The sequence below is a fragment of the Hypanus sabinus genome, chromosome 31, assembly GCF_030144855.1.
Source record: "Hypanus sabinus isolate sHypSab1 chromosome 31, sHypSab1.hap1, whole genome shotgun sequence".
Taxonomy (NCBI): domain Eukaryota; kingdom Metazoa; phylum Chordata; class Chondrichthyes; order Myliobatiformes; family Dasyatidae; genus Hypanus; species Hypanus sabinus.
The window spans coordinates 20,230,264-20,242,530 of record NC_082736.1 but is presented as its reverse complement, the minus strand read 5'-3'; the positions used below and the strand labels follow the sequence as shown (position 1 = coordinate 20,242,530).

Sequence of the window (12,267 nt, the reverse complement as noted above, 5' to 3'; positions counted from 1 at the left end):
TAAGGACTTCATCAAACTTCACAGAGTTTTGAAAAATTCTTACTATGTGTTTGTATTTTTAATCATAGACTTCTGTAAGTACCCTTCGATATATGTTGTCCGACACTGAGATTTATTAACTACCAAACTTTTCAACCGAAGCAGGACTTACTTACCAAGATCTCTGAATCAGTTTTAGCAAATTTATTTTTAACAAATTTGCAAGTGAACATTTTAGCAAAATAAGAATTAAGAGTATCTGCGATGTCCTCCTCTGCATAATTTAATTGTTATTCGTAATGCCCTTAAATTTCTACTTAATTTTTTTTCACGTCTAAATCTTTTGACAAAATCTTTTCGGGTCAGTCTTAATATTATCAGCAATATCCTTCTAAACCTGCCTTCGGCTATTTGAATTTTCCACTTGACTATAACTCTTATATGATCATCAGCCCATGTTTAAAATATATTACTACTTTTTATCTGTTTTCTTACTTAGCTGTCAATTCTTCAATATTTTGTAGATAACTTTGTTCATCCATGTAGTTGATCTATAGCTGTTATTTGCATCTCCTGACCTTCGGTATGAACATTTCCTGCTTTAGATGTATTACCTAATTAAATAGTTGTAACTGTCCGTCACCTTACAGAATGACAAGCAGTTTCTTCCAGTTTGCTATCTGAGGTCTTTGCCACAAACTATTGTCTTTTTGAAATTCAGTCTAAGGGCTTTCATTTTTCTGATATACTCCCCCAAAGTACTTCGAGACCAACAAGTTAATGATCACCAGTTCCAGAAGGGTCAACAGCTTCCGACCTCAAAATTATGCCTTCAATGTTACAGAATATCAGATCTAGAAAGGCCTCCAGTTTTGTTGGTATTTTAGCATACTGGGTTAAAGATAATGCAGTGTATTGAGGTAGCACGTTGAAACACTAACAAAATGCAGAAGAATGTATAACAGCTGCAGAGAAATGTAAATCATAAGGTGCAAGCTCATTATGTGGCAGCTTATGAATACGATCAATGTTGTCAATAAGCCCATGGTACGTGTTTTGAGTGTGATTTCTAAATGTTCCTGTGTCTTTGCAATGTAATTCAGAACATGGCCATGAACTTGGGCTTTCTCTAGGAAGCACAGAATTGTCATACACAGAACCCGGACCCTGAACATGGTTAACTCTCCTGTCTCACATCGACTCTTTTCTTCGGTTACTCAAGTACACAAATGACTGTATCTTCCAGCCAGTGAACGCACCAATCAGCTCGCCTTTGGTCTCTGGAATGAAACCTGTGCAGTCACCTTCTATTTACACAAGCCAGGACTTGGCTTCTGGGCCTGATCTCTGTGATCTTCACTGTCTAGAGAGTAGCTGTTTTTAAGCGATGTTCTCAGGCAATCAGACTGAATCCAGGAACACTTCTTGGAAACTTTTGCCTGTACCTGATTCTACGAATTTCGAAATGAATTGAGGAAACCCTGGTGGTTCCCCTGTGGCAGTGAAGGGTAAATGTAGGCAGTGTAATAGTGACAGTTTACTCACTAGTTAGTGGAGGAAGGCAGGATATACTTTGGCCACAAAAGAGACACAAGGATGGTGTGTTGTCTCGCGGGTGCTCGCATCCAGTGTGTATTGGTGCAGCAGCAGGGTATTGTCAAGGGGAAGAGTGGAAGTCCACTGCTGCAAATTGCCACCAAATTCATTATCACAAAATGAGATGAGATCCTACATATTGAGTGTAAAGAATTAGGAAAGAGGCCTCTTCCCTTCTGTCAACCATGTACACATCGAACACTATTTTGAGGCCAATGACCACACCATCTAACTTGTCTTTGGTCTCTGAAAGGAAACTGGTGCAGTTAGAAAAAAGGTATAATCCTTATATGAAAATGTCTTACAGGGACAGTCAGCGTGGCTTTGGGAAGGGCAGATCGTGTCTAACACCATATCAGAGTTCTTTGAGTATGTGCCCAGGCATATGGATGAGGGCAGTGCAATGGACGTGATCTACATGGATCTTAGTTTGGCTTTTGATAAGGTTCCACGTGGTAGGCTTATTCAGAAAGTCAGAATGCATGGTATCCAGGGGGGTTTGGACAGGTTGATTCAGAATTTGCTTGCCTGCAGAAAGCAGAGGGTCGTGATGGAGGGAGTACATTCAGATTGGTTATGACTAGTGTTGTCCCATAAGGATCGGTTCTGGGACCCCTACTTTCGTGATTTTTATTAACGACCTGGATGCGTGGGTAGGAGAGTGGGCTGGCAATTCGCAGACGACACAAAGGTTGCCAGTGTTGTGGATAGTGTAGAGGATTGTCGAAGATTGCAGAGAGACATTGATAGGATGCAGAAGTAGTTTGAGAAGTGGCAGATGGAGTTCAACCCTTCGAAATGAGAGGTGGTAAACTTTAGAACGACAAACTCTATTGCAGAGTACAAAGCAAACGGCAGGATACTTGGTAGTGCGAAAAAGCAGAGGGATCTGAGGTACATGTCCACAGATCCCTGAAAGTTGCCTCACAGGTAGATAGACTGTTAAGGTAAACTTAAGGGGTCTTAGCTTTCATCAGTCGATGAATACAGTACAAGATGCACGAGATAATTTTGAAGCGCTATAAAACTCTGGTTAGGGCACACTTAGAGTACTGTGTCCAGTTCTGTTCGTCTACTACAGGAAGGATGTGGAAATATCGGAAAGGATGCAGAGGAGATTTACAAGGATGCTGCCTGGTTTAGAGAGTATGCATTATGATCAGAGATTAAGGGAGCTAGGACTTTACTCTTTGGAGCGAAGGAGGATGAGAGGAGACATGATAGAGGTATACAAGATATTAAGAGGATTATATAGAGTGGACAGCAGGCGCCTCTTCCCCAGTGCACCACTGTTCATACAAGAGAACGTGGATTTAAGGTAAGGGATGGAAAGTTCAAGGGGGACATTAGATGAAGGATTTTTTACTCGTGAGTGGTTGGTACGTGGAACGTGGCACTGCCTGTGGCAGATGCACTAGTGAAATTTAAGATACTACTAGACAGATATATGGAGGAATTCATGGTGGGGGGCTTATGGGAGGCAGGGTTTAATGGTCCGCACAAGATTGTGGGCCGAAGGTCCTGTACTGTGCTGTATTATTCTATGTTCTATTCCAGTTCCAATCAGATCTCTTCCCCAGACCCAGGACAGGACACATTGGCAGTATGTCAATAATTTAGATGAGGGCATTGAAAACTATATCAGCAAGTTTGCTGACGATACTAAACTGGGTGGCAGTGTGACATGCGAAGAGGACGTTAGGAGAATACAGGGAGACTTGGATAGGCTGAGTGAGTGGGCAGATACTTGGCAAATGTCATTCAATGTGAATAAATGTGAAGTTATCCACTTTGGAAGCTGGAACAAGAGGGCAGAGTATTGTCTGAACGGTGTCGAGTTAGGTAAGGGAGAAATGCAAAAAGACCTAGGAGTCCTAGTTCACCAGTCAATGAAGGTGAATGAGCAAGTGCAACAGGCAGTGAAGAGGGCAAATGGAATGTTGGCGTTTGTTACAAGGGGAATTGAATACAAGAGCAAGGATGTTCTTTTGCATTTGTACAGGGCCCTGGTGAGACCACACCTGGAATATTGTGTACAGTTTTGGTCTCCAGGTTTAAGGAAGGACATTCTGGCAATTGAGGAAGTGCAGCGTAGATTCACTAGGTTGATTCCTGGGATGGCAGGGCTGTCTTACGCAGAGAGATTGGAGAGATTGGTCTTGTACACGCTGGAATTGAGGAGATTGAGAGGGGATCTGATTGAAACGTTTAAGATAATTAAAGGATTTGATAGGATTGAGGCAGGAAATATGTTCCAGATGTTGGGAGAGTCCAGTACCAGAGGGCATGGATTGAGAATAAGAGGTCAGTTATTTAAAACAGAGTTGAGGAAGAGATTCTTCTCCCAGAGAGTTGTGGAGGTGTGGAATGTACTGCCTCGGAAGACGGTGGAGGCCAATTCTCTGGATGCTTTCAAGAAGGAGCTGATAGATATCTGATGGATAGGGGAATCAAGGGATATGGTGACAAGGCAGGGACTGGGTATTGATAGTGAATGATCAGCCATGATCTCAGAATGGCGGTGCAGACTCGAGGGGCCGAATGGTCTACTTCTGCACCTATTGTCTATTGTCTATTGTCTATCGCAATCTCTGACTGTAATCACGTTTCCAGTAAAATATTCCCACCTCGCCTCAACTTGACAACTCCACGGGTCCTGGGATCGCTGAGAGTCTCTCCCGCTATCAGACACTGGCTCTAGCTGCTCTTCGTCCGAGATCAAACTTGGACTCAGTCTCTGCAGGACATATCTGTCATGGAAATGGCCCTGACCCTATCCACGGTAACTCCCCTGTCTCATATCGACTCTTTTCACCTGTCTCCCGTACACTAAGGACTATCTCACGCCAGCGAATGCACCATCCAGCTCGCCTTTGATCGCTGGAAGGAAGCCGGTCTGGTCAATTTCTATTCGGCAGTCAGACCGAGTCCACAAACACATCGGTAACTTTTGTATGCACCTGATTCCGTTAACTTTTTAAGTTCAAAATGAGATGAGGAAACCCTTGTGGTTCCTCTGTGGCAGGGAACGGTAAAGTCAGGCAGTGCATGAGAGATAGGGGACTTAATATTTAGGGGTACAAACAGGAGATACTGTGGCCGCAAAAGATACTCTAGGATGTTCTGTTGCTTCCCGCGTGTTTGTATCCAGATAGGATGTAATGTTAAAATTGAACAAGGCATTGTTAAAGCCAAATTTGGAGTATTGTGTTCAGATCTGGTCACCAAATTATAGGAAAGATGTCAACAAAATAAAGAGAATACAGACAAGATTTACAAGAATATTACCTCGGCTTCAGTACCTAAGTTACAGAGAAAGGTTGAAAAAATTAAATCTTTATTCTTTGGAGCGTAGAAGCTTGAGAGGGACGTGATAGAGGTATTTAAAATTATGAGGGGGGCAGATAGCGTTGATGTGGGTAGGCTTATTTCATTGAGAGTAAGGGGGATTCAAACAAGAGGACATGAGTTGAGACTTTGGGGGTAAAAGTTTAGGGGTAACACGAGGGGGAACTTCTTTACTCAGAGAGTGGAAGTTGTGTGGAACGTGCTTCCAGTAGAAGTGGTGGAGGCAGGTTCGATAATGTCGTTTCAAGTAAAATTGGATAGGTATATTGACAGGAAAGGAATAGAGGGTTATGGGCTGAGTGCAGGTTGGTGTGACTACGTCAGAGTATTCGTTCGGCATGGGCTAGAATAGCCGAGATGGCCTGTTCCTGGGCTGAAATTGTTATATGGTTATATCAGTGATCTGATCAGCCCATGTGTATTTTAATCTGATCAGACAAAAGCCCCATCACTGATCACTGTGGGTACTCTGGCTACAGATCTACAGTCGAAATCATTCTCAATTCCATCAGCACGAATGTTGATACATGATACATACCATTCAAACCCTCCCACACAGAGACTCGAGGAAAGTTACATATTTATCACAAGACTAGAGTAGCATTCAATGATCTGGTCTTTTTGCTCTGGATGCTCTGCTACAAAGTCCATTCAGATTTGTACAATGCAAACAGATGCATCATCACTGAGATACCAATATACAGCATTGCGTCACAAACAAGAGAAAATCTGCAGATGATGGAAATCCACAAAATGCTGAAGGAACTGAGCAGGCCAGGTAGCATGTATACAACAAAAGAATACAGTCGTTGTTTTGGTCCAAAACCCTTCGGCAAGACTGGTAACGAAAAGACGAGGAGCAGATTTAAAAGGGGGAGAGAGAGAAAAATGTGATAGTTGAATCCTGAAAGGGAGGAATGAAGTAAAGAGCTCGGACGTTGATTGGTGAAAGAGAGCGGAGGCCATGGAAGAAATAAAATGAGGAGGAGCACAAGAGGGATGTGAAGGGTGGGCAAGGTGAGAGAAACAAAAGAGGATGGGGATTGCTGAGGGGGAGGGGCATTACCAGATGTTCGAGAATTTGATGTTTCATGCTATCAGTTTGGAAGCCACCCAAACAGAAAATGTTCTTCCAAACTAAGTGTGGCCTCATTGCACTTTTTTCTTTAAAAAGCAAACGTGACGATCAAAGAGTTCAACTGGAAGGATGAATGTGAAAGAACTTTTTTTTTTCCATTTAGACTGCATGAGAGGTTGGAAGTTATAGTGCGAAGTCCAACTCACACACAGTACCAGAGACTGACAGGTACAGAGTAAACCCCATACACCCACACTGTACCAGAGTTTGACGAGTATAGTATTACTCCACACTTTCACACAGTGATGAGGGTTGTCCCGGTTATGTCAGCAGGATATGGACTGATGTAAGAACAGTAGAGTATGTATAGTGAATAATCTCTCCATAGAGTGATTGGGACTCCCTTACCACCTGAGACTTGGATGGGGCATTATTTGTTTTCAGTAAGGTTTCCTGAAACAGTATGCAGATGATCCACCGGGGAGGAAGACATTCTTGACATCATCTTGGGAAATATGAGACTCATCAGAGTGCTGGCGGGAACACCCAGTGTTCACAGAGGAATTAGATAGATCCTTCAGGGGGAATAACCTGCAGAGCTATGTGAACAGAGTGGGGATTGGGACTGTGGAAATGTGCAGCAGGAGTTGGTATAAACTCGATAGGTCAAATAGTCTAAATTATCCCATAATTATCCCGTGACCAATAGTAGTCTGAAAAAATTATTCTGTTCTCCAGTGAATCTTCTAAGCTCCAGGCTGGACAAGATCAATTGTGTAATAAGGACACACTTCTGTAAAAACACTGACACTATATTCCAAGCACACTAAGCTGCCAGAGCACAGCACAGCTCAGTGAGGACAGAGACCAGTACAACACCCGGCTCTCTGCTACAAAGTTCAAAGCTGAAAGTAAATGTATTATCAAAATACATTTCTGTCATCATACGCAGCCCCGGGATTTATTTTCTTGTGGGCATACTGCTGGTTTGTTAGAGCTGTTGTGGAGGGTATAAACTAATTTCCCAGGGGCGTGAGAACTGGCGTGAAAGGACTCTCGTTAGGACAGATGGTAAAGAAAGAAAAGATGGAATGCAGTCACACTGTCAGGAAGAGTGAGCAGATGATAGGACATAACTGCAGCCAGCAGAGGGATGCAGAATCAATAAGAGTAGCAAATACAGTGCTCAAAGTGTTACATTCCAATGCACAGATTATAAGAAATAAGGTAGATAATCTTATTGCCCTATTATGGATTGTCATGTGCATTGCGATCATCACGGAATCACGGCTGAAAAATATTTGTAGCTGAGAGCTAAATGCCGAAGATAGACATACCAGAGGGACAGGAAGGTAGGCAATGGGGATGGAATGGCTCTGCTGGTAAAAATGGTATCAAATCAGCAGAATTATGTGCCACTGGATCGGAAGATGTTCAATCATTGTGAGTAGATTGAAACCCATCGAATAAGTAAAGATCAGGTAGATGTGGAGAGGATGTCTGTCCGGTTTCTCTGACACCGACGCTGATGTCCAGCTCAATCGACTCGGGACATAGTGATGAGATCCCGTGAAAAAAGTACTTCTGCCTCCCTAGCTGAGTGGTCGCATTTGCCATGGCGACTGATTAGGACGGTAGACCAGATGTTCATTGAGGTTTCACTAATCATGCTCCACTGCGGTTTAAGCGGATCCACTCAGAGTCACTCGTGTCCACGTAATTAGAAATTTCTTTATTCCTTCTACCAAACTGTTAATTGTATCGTCGTCTCCAGATAAAGCTATGGAATAAAGAAAAGAAAACGGTTTATTTTATTGTGCTTCAAATCTCTTGTTGTGAACTCAGGCTGTTCATTGGAAATTCTGTCAGTTGAGTGACTCTCATCATTCTTGATATTCGACTGATCAGCTGCCGCCAACACGGACTGAACTGCTTTCCTATTGAGCCGTACATCTTCAGAATTGGCTCCTAATCTTGGGGCTCCGTGAGCGAGTGAAGAAATTAGATTATTCCGGAGAGTATCGTCTTTCAATGCTTAAGGTCTCCGCAGCAGACAAAACTAGTGTCCCTTTGCCGCGTCCCCTCCGTCTCTAACGGTATCTTTCTTTCGGCATGGGCCCCTACCTGCCGGCAGGATAACGGGGTTGCTTGGATCTCCCTTTCTCAGAAGACAAAAGAGGCGAAATCGATTAACGAAAGAGGATTCAACGAATCAAAGCACATTTATCATCAAATAAGTTATAAATTATACACCTGGAGATATAGCTGGTCATAGGCAGCCGCAAGACAAGAAACTCGAATAAACCAATTTTCAAAAGACCAAAAGCCAATGCGCACAGAAAGAGAGAGAAAGAAACACACATCGAGCAAACAAGAGAAGCAAGCTCACAGCATCCCGAATCAGACTGGATAACAGATCCGCTCCCGGAGCATCCGGAGTAGGCCAAATGACTCGGTCCCCGGTTTTTGCATCAACGAGACAGAAAAACCTCATTGTTCAACCCATTGATATTTGTCCCGAAGAACAGCCAAGAGACAGAGCGAGAAAATACGGAAGGGACACGGTGGAAATTAAACAGAATGTGTGACAGCAGGGCTACTGAAACCGTATTGATTAAGTAATGCATAATACGTTCATTGCTGACATGTCGGGAACGAGGTCTCCGAATGGATGGAAGCCCAGACAGCAGAGAGATTATAACAGAGAGCAGGGGTGAGGAAACACGGAAAAGAATACAGAGAGACACGGGCAGAGAGATAGGCGCGATAAACATCAACAACGAGCAGTTATTAAGAGAAACCATCTGATGTCAGCAAAGAACCGATAAATAAAAACGAAAAAAATGAATGGGAAGAGTGCACAAAAGAGCAGCGTAACACCACGTTCAGCCAATAGCAGTGTGGCAAAGGTCATCATTTCGTATAAACCATCTATGACTTGTCTAATTCACCACGGATTCGCGAATCGAAACGTCTGCGCACTCTATAAACGAATTAGAGTGTTAAATGCAGGGGATATTCATAAAGATTTAGCCTGAGATGGAGAGTGCCGGTATAAACCGAGAGTGGATAGCGTGTGGTTGTATCCATGGAGTGCTGGAGGTGACAGAGATCTATGAAGATCATATCAAATTAGCCGGGCCTTATCAGAATACTAGTAAACTGTCCTGAAGTGTGTAAATCTTGACAGCATCAGATGAGGAACTTCATGAAGATGGTGTTTGGAAACTGGAACACATGCCTGAGTGGCAGATTGAAGCAGGTGCACTCACAACATTAGAGAATTGCCTGGGCAAGGACCTCGACAATCAAGGCACTGAAGGCAGTTGCTCATAAGTGAATTGTTTTTTTTTTCTCTCTGGTGAGATTGGTTCCTGAATGTCAGCATGGACGCGGTGGGTCGAAAGGCCGGTTTCAGGGTGGCACTATTATGTGTTTCTATCTTAGATTTGTCAATCACAATAAAGGGTTTAATATAATCGTGTAATGGACAGAGGGTGTGGATAGGGATCCCAAAGGGTATAAATAGACAGAGCGATTGGTGAGTAGACTGACACACTCAGGGTGAACACATCATCCGACATGTTTTGTTGTGCTCTGGTTTGTTGCGGGAGCCTGGGTTAGAGTGAGAGCAGGAAGCTGCACTGGTCGGTTCATCGAGAAAATGTGAAATATTGGAAATCCATCCTTGATCGACTGGCCAGCCCAGGATGAATAATAATTTTGCACTCACTCATGGATTTAAACAATTTCTGGACTTCGTACACGAGTTCACAGGGTTAGACCACTCGGCCGATAGAAGTCTGCACAGATCGGGTTCTATGAATTGTTTACTTCTGATAGTTTCGATGATAGATGAAAACTGCTAACTGCGATCGTCTGAAATCACACCTGCGTCAATTGTCTGGAGGACAGCTCTGTTCACCATTATATCACCATTGTTCCATTATTCTGCAGCAGGTTAGGTTCCTGAACCACCTCCAGGGGTGCATGACTGTGGCTCGACCTGCTGTCTGAATCCGGTTGGTCACCCTGATTCCCCACCCTGGTGCAATTCCTGTTATGCCCAGTTAAGGTCTCCATCTTCCGACAAATCGGAGATACAAAACCACCAGTAATTCGCTCGGAATCGGACTGAACTGAGAATGATCCCTTCAAAATTCGAAGAGTTCCACATCGCCTCTTGCCTGTCGCATTATAAAACCAGAATATATAAATGATCTGTTGAACAACACGGCGTTAGGTTCAAATGAGAGTTCCTTTCGCTAAACCTTGAAAACAATCGGTGACTGTAAAGCTGGAGGAAACTGAAACACTTCTGTGGGAAGGACATGAAGAAACTGACTGAGGTATTGCAGTGAACAAACATCAAGGTAATTCTGTTCACTCTCTTGTGCTCTTTCATTTTTTTGTCATGATGAACCAAGAGCGGTTCCTCGTTAGTATAGTGGTTAGTATCCCCGCCTGTCACGCGGGAGACCGGGGTTCAATTCCCCGACGGGGAGACGCTGATTTTACAGCTCTTCTTCAAGAGGAATATTCTCTAAAAGAAACAAATTAAATTGAACAAATTGAGTAATTTGTCATTGACGTGTTCAGTTCATGGACAATGGGAAGGTGGAATATCTCTTGTTACTCTGAGTGCAGAACGGTAGAGTCTTCCAAGAAGAAAGAAACGTTGCGTTGAAGCTGTTTCTTCGAATCTCCCTGGGAAAGTCTGTATCCCGCACCGTTCGTTGTTACACTCAACGACTGAGTCCATCTCTCCGACCACACTCAACCGTGGCTTTAGTTGTCAGCTATTAACTCTCTCATGGCCCCACCACGTTAGCAAAAACAACTGACCATCATTTTGCAGCGTGCTGGCGTTTTGTTAGAAAATCAAGCGCTGTTATCCAATTACTGCAACACTAGGGCCATACTGATGCTCTCACGCGCCCATCTGGTCGGTCTCCAGAACAGGAACTCGACAATCCAGTAACGTTGCTCAGTCTCCTTCATCCTTCAACGCTGGCAGATGGTGTGCATTTGGTACAGCAAACACCAAATTGTAATAACCCCTTGACAGCGTTTGTTCAGACAAGAGACACCATTTATATGGAAAGGTGATACCTTGGGACAATCAATAAAGTAGGCCTATCAGTCGACACTGTAAGTGCCATCAACAGACGTTGTGATATCACTGATCACTTATACGTACGTTTACCTACATCTGATCCCCTTACACCGTAGTTGGAATAACAGACTTCACCCTCATCCTCATGAAGCAGCTTCAAGGATGAGGACTCATGCAGTCCATCTCAAGAAATCGAATGCCATCGTTCAAAATAGTTCCATTGGGAAGTGTAATTTATCTGGGCAATTGAGTCCAATGCTCCCTTCACAGATCTAACATTGTTACCAAAGTAAACAACAGACTCAATCTTGCCCGAACCTCGTCACCCCCATTTGGCCTCTAGTAGATTATTCTGCGTTTTGGTGAGGTCATAGCTGAACGAATCTGCGTGGATAACTTCTCTGACGTCAACTCTGAACAACCTATGTGCTCACTATCATCGGCACTCTAACTCGTGTCCTCTCTATTTTTTTTTTTGTTTATTTGTATTTGCAAGATTGTCGGCCATCAAATTCGCTGCAGGTTAGATTTCATTCAGACATCCAATTCGCTGCAGGTCTCCCGAATGGATGTCGTGTCCCTTAAAGAGCTTTCAAAAACTTTACCAGAGCTCTTGACTGGTTTGTCTGTGATAGCTGGGATGGCTGTGCCTGCGATGCTGAACCAGAACTTATTCTCCACCTTCCCTTTCCTCAGCACCATAGATCTGGATTTGGTTGGTTTGAAACACATCCGGGCTCACTCCACCAGCTTTTCGAGCACCTACAGAATCCACCGGCATCCCGTGACTGATTCTGTGGTGATTGTGAGGTCGTCCATGAATGCCCTGATTGGTGGTTTCCGTTGTGTGGAATTCATTCTGTGCCTTTTGCACTCTGGTTCAGCAGACATAGTGAGCATGTTCATGGCTAGGGAGAACAGTGTCACTGAGATAGTGCATCCTGTAATGATACCGATCTCCACTTTGTGCCAGTTTGATGTAATTGCTCCTTTAGAGACCCTCACCAGGAAGTCGCTGTAATAATCAGCGATTCGGTGTCTAATGCTGCTAGGGACGTGGTGTTTGGTCAGTGTGAGCTGCACCAGCTTGTGCGAATGGAGCCACGTATATTTGAGAGGTCGAGCCACAACACTGACAGGTGACAGGTTG

General features: G+C 43.7%; 1 non-coding gene across 1 annotated transcript; it reads left to right on the top strand.

The window, feature by feature from the left end:
* The first annotated feature begins 10,434 nt into the window (after positions 1 to 10,434).
* Positions 10,435 to 10,506, top strand: trnad-guc (transfer RNA aspartic acid (anticodon GUC)). The gene has a single exon. It is a non-coding gene; the product is annotated as a tRNA-Asp (tRNA).
* Positions 10,507 to 12,267: the final 1,761 nt, after the last annotated feature.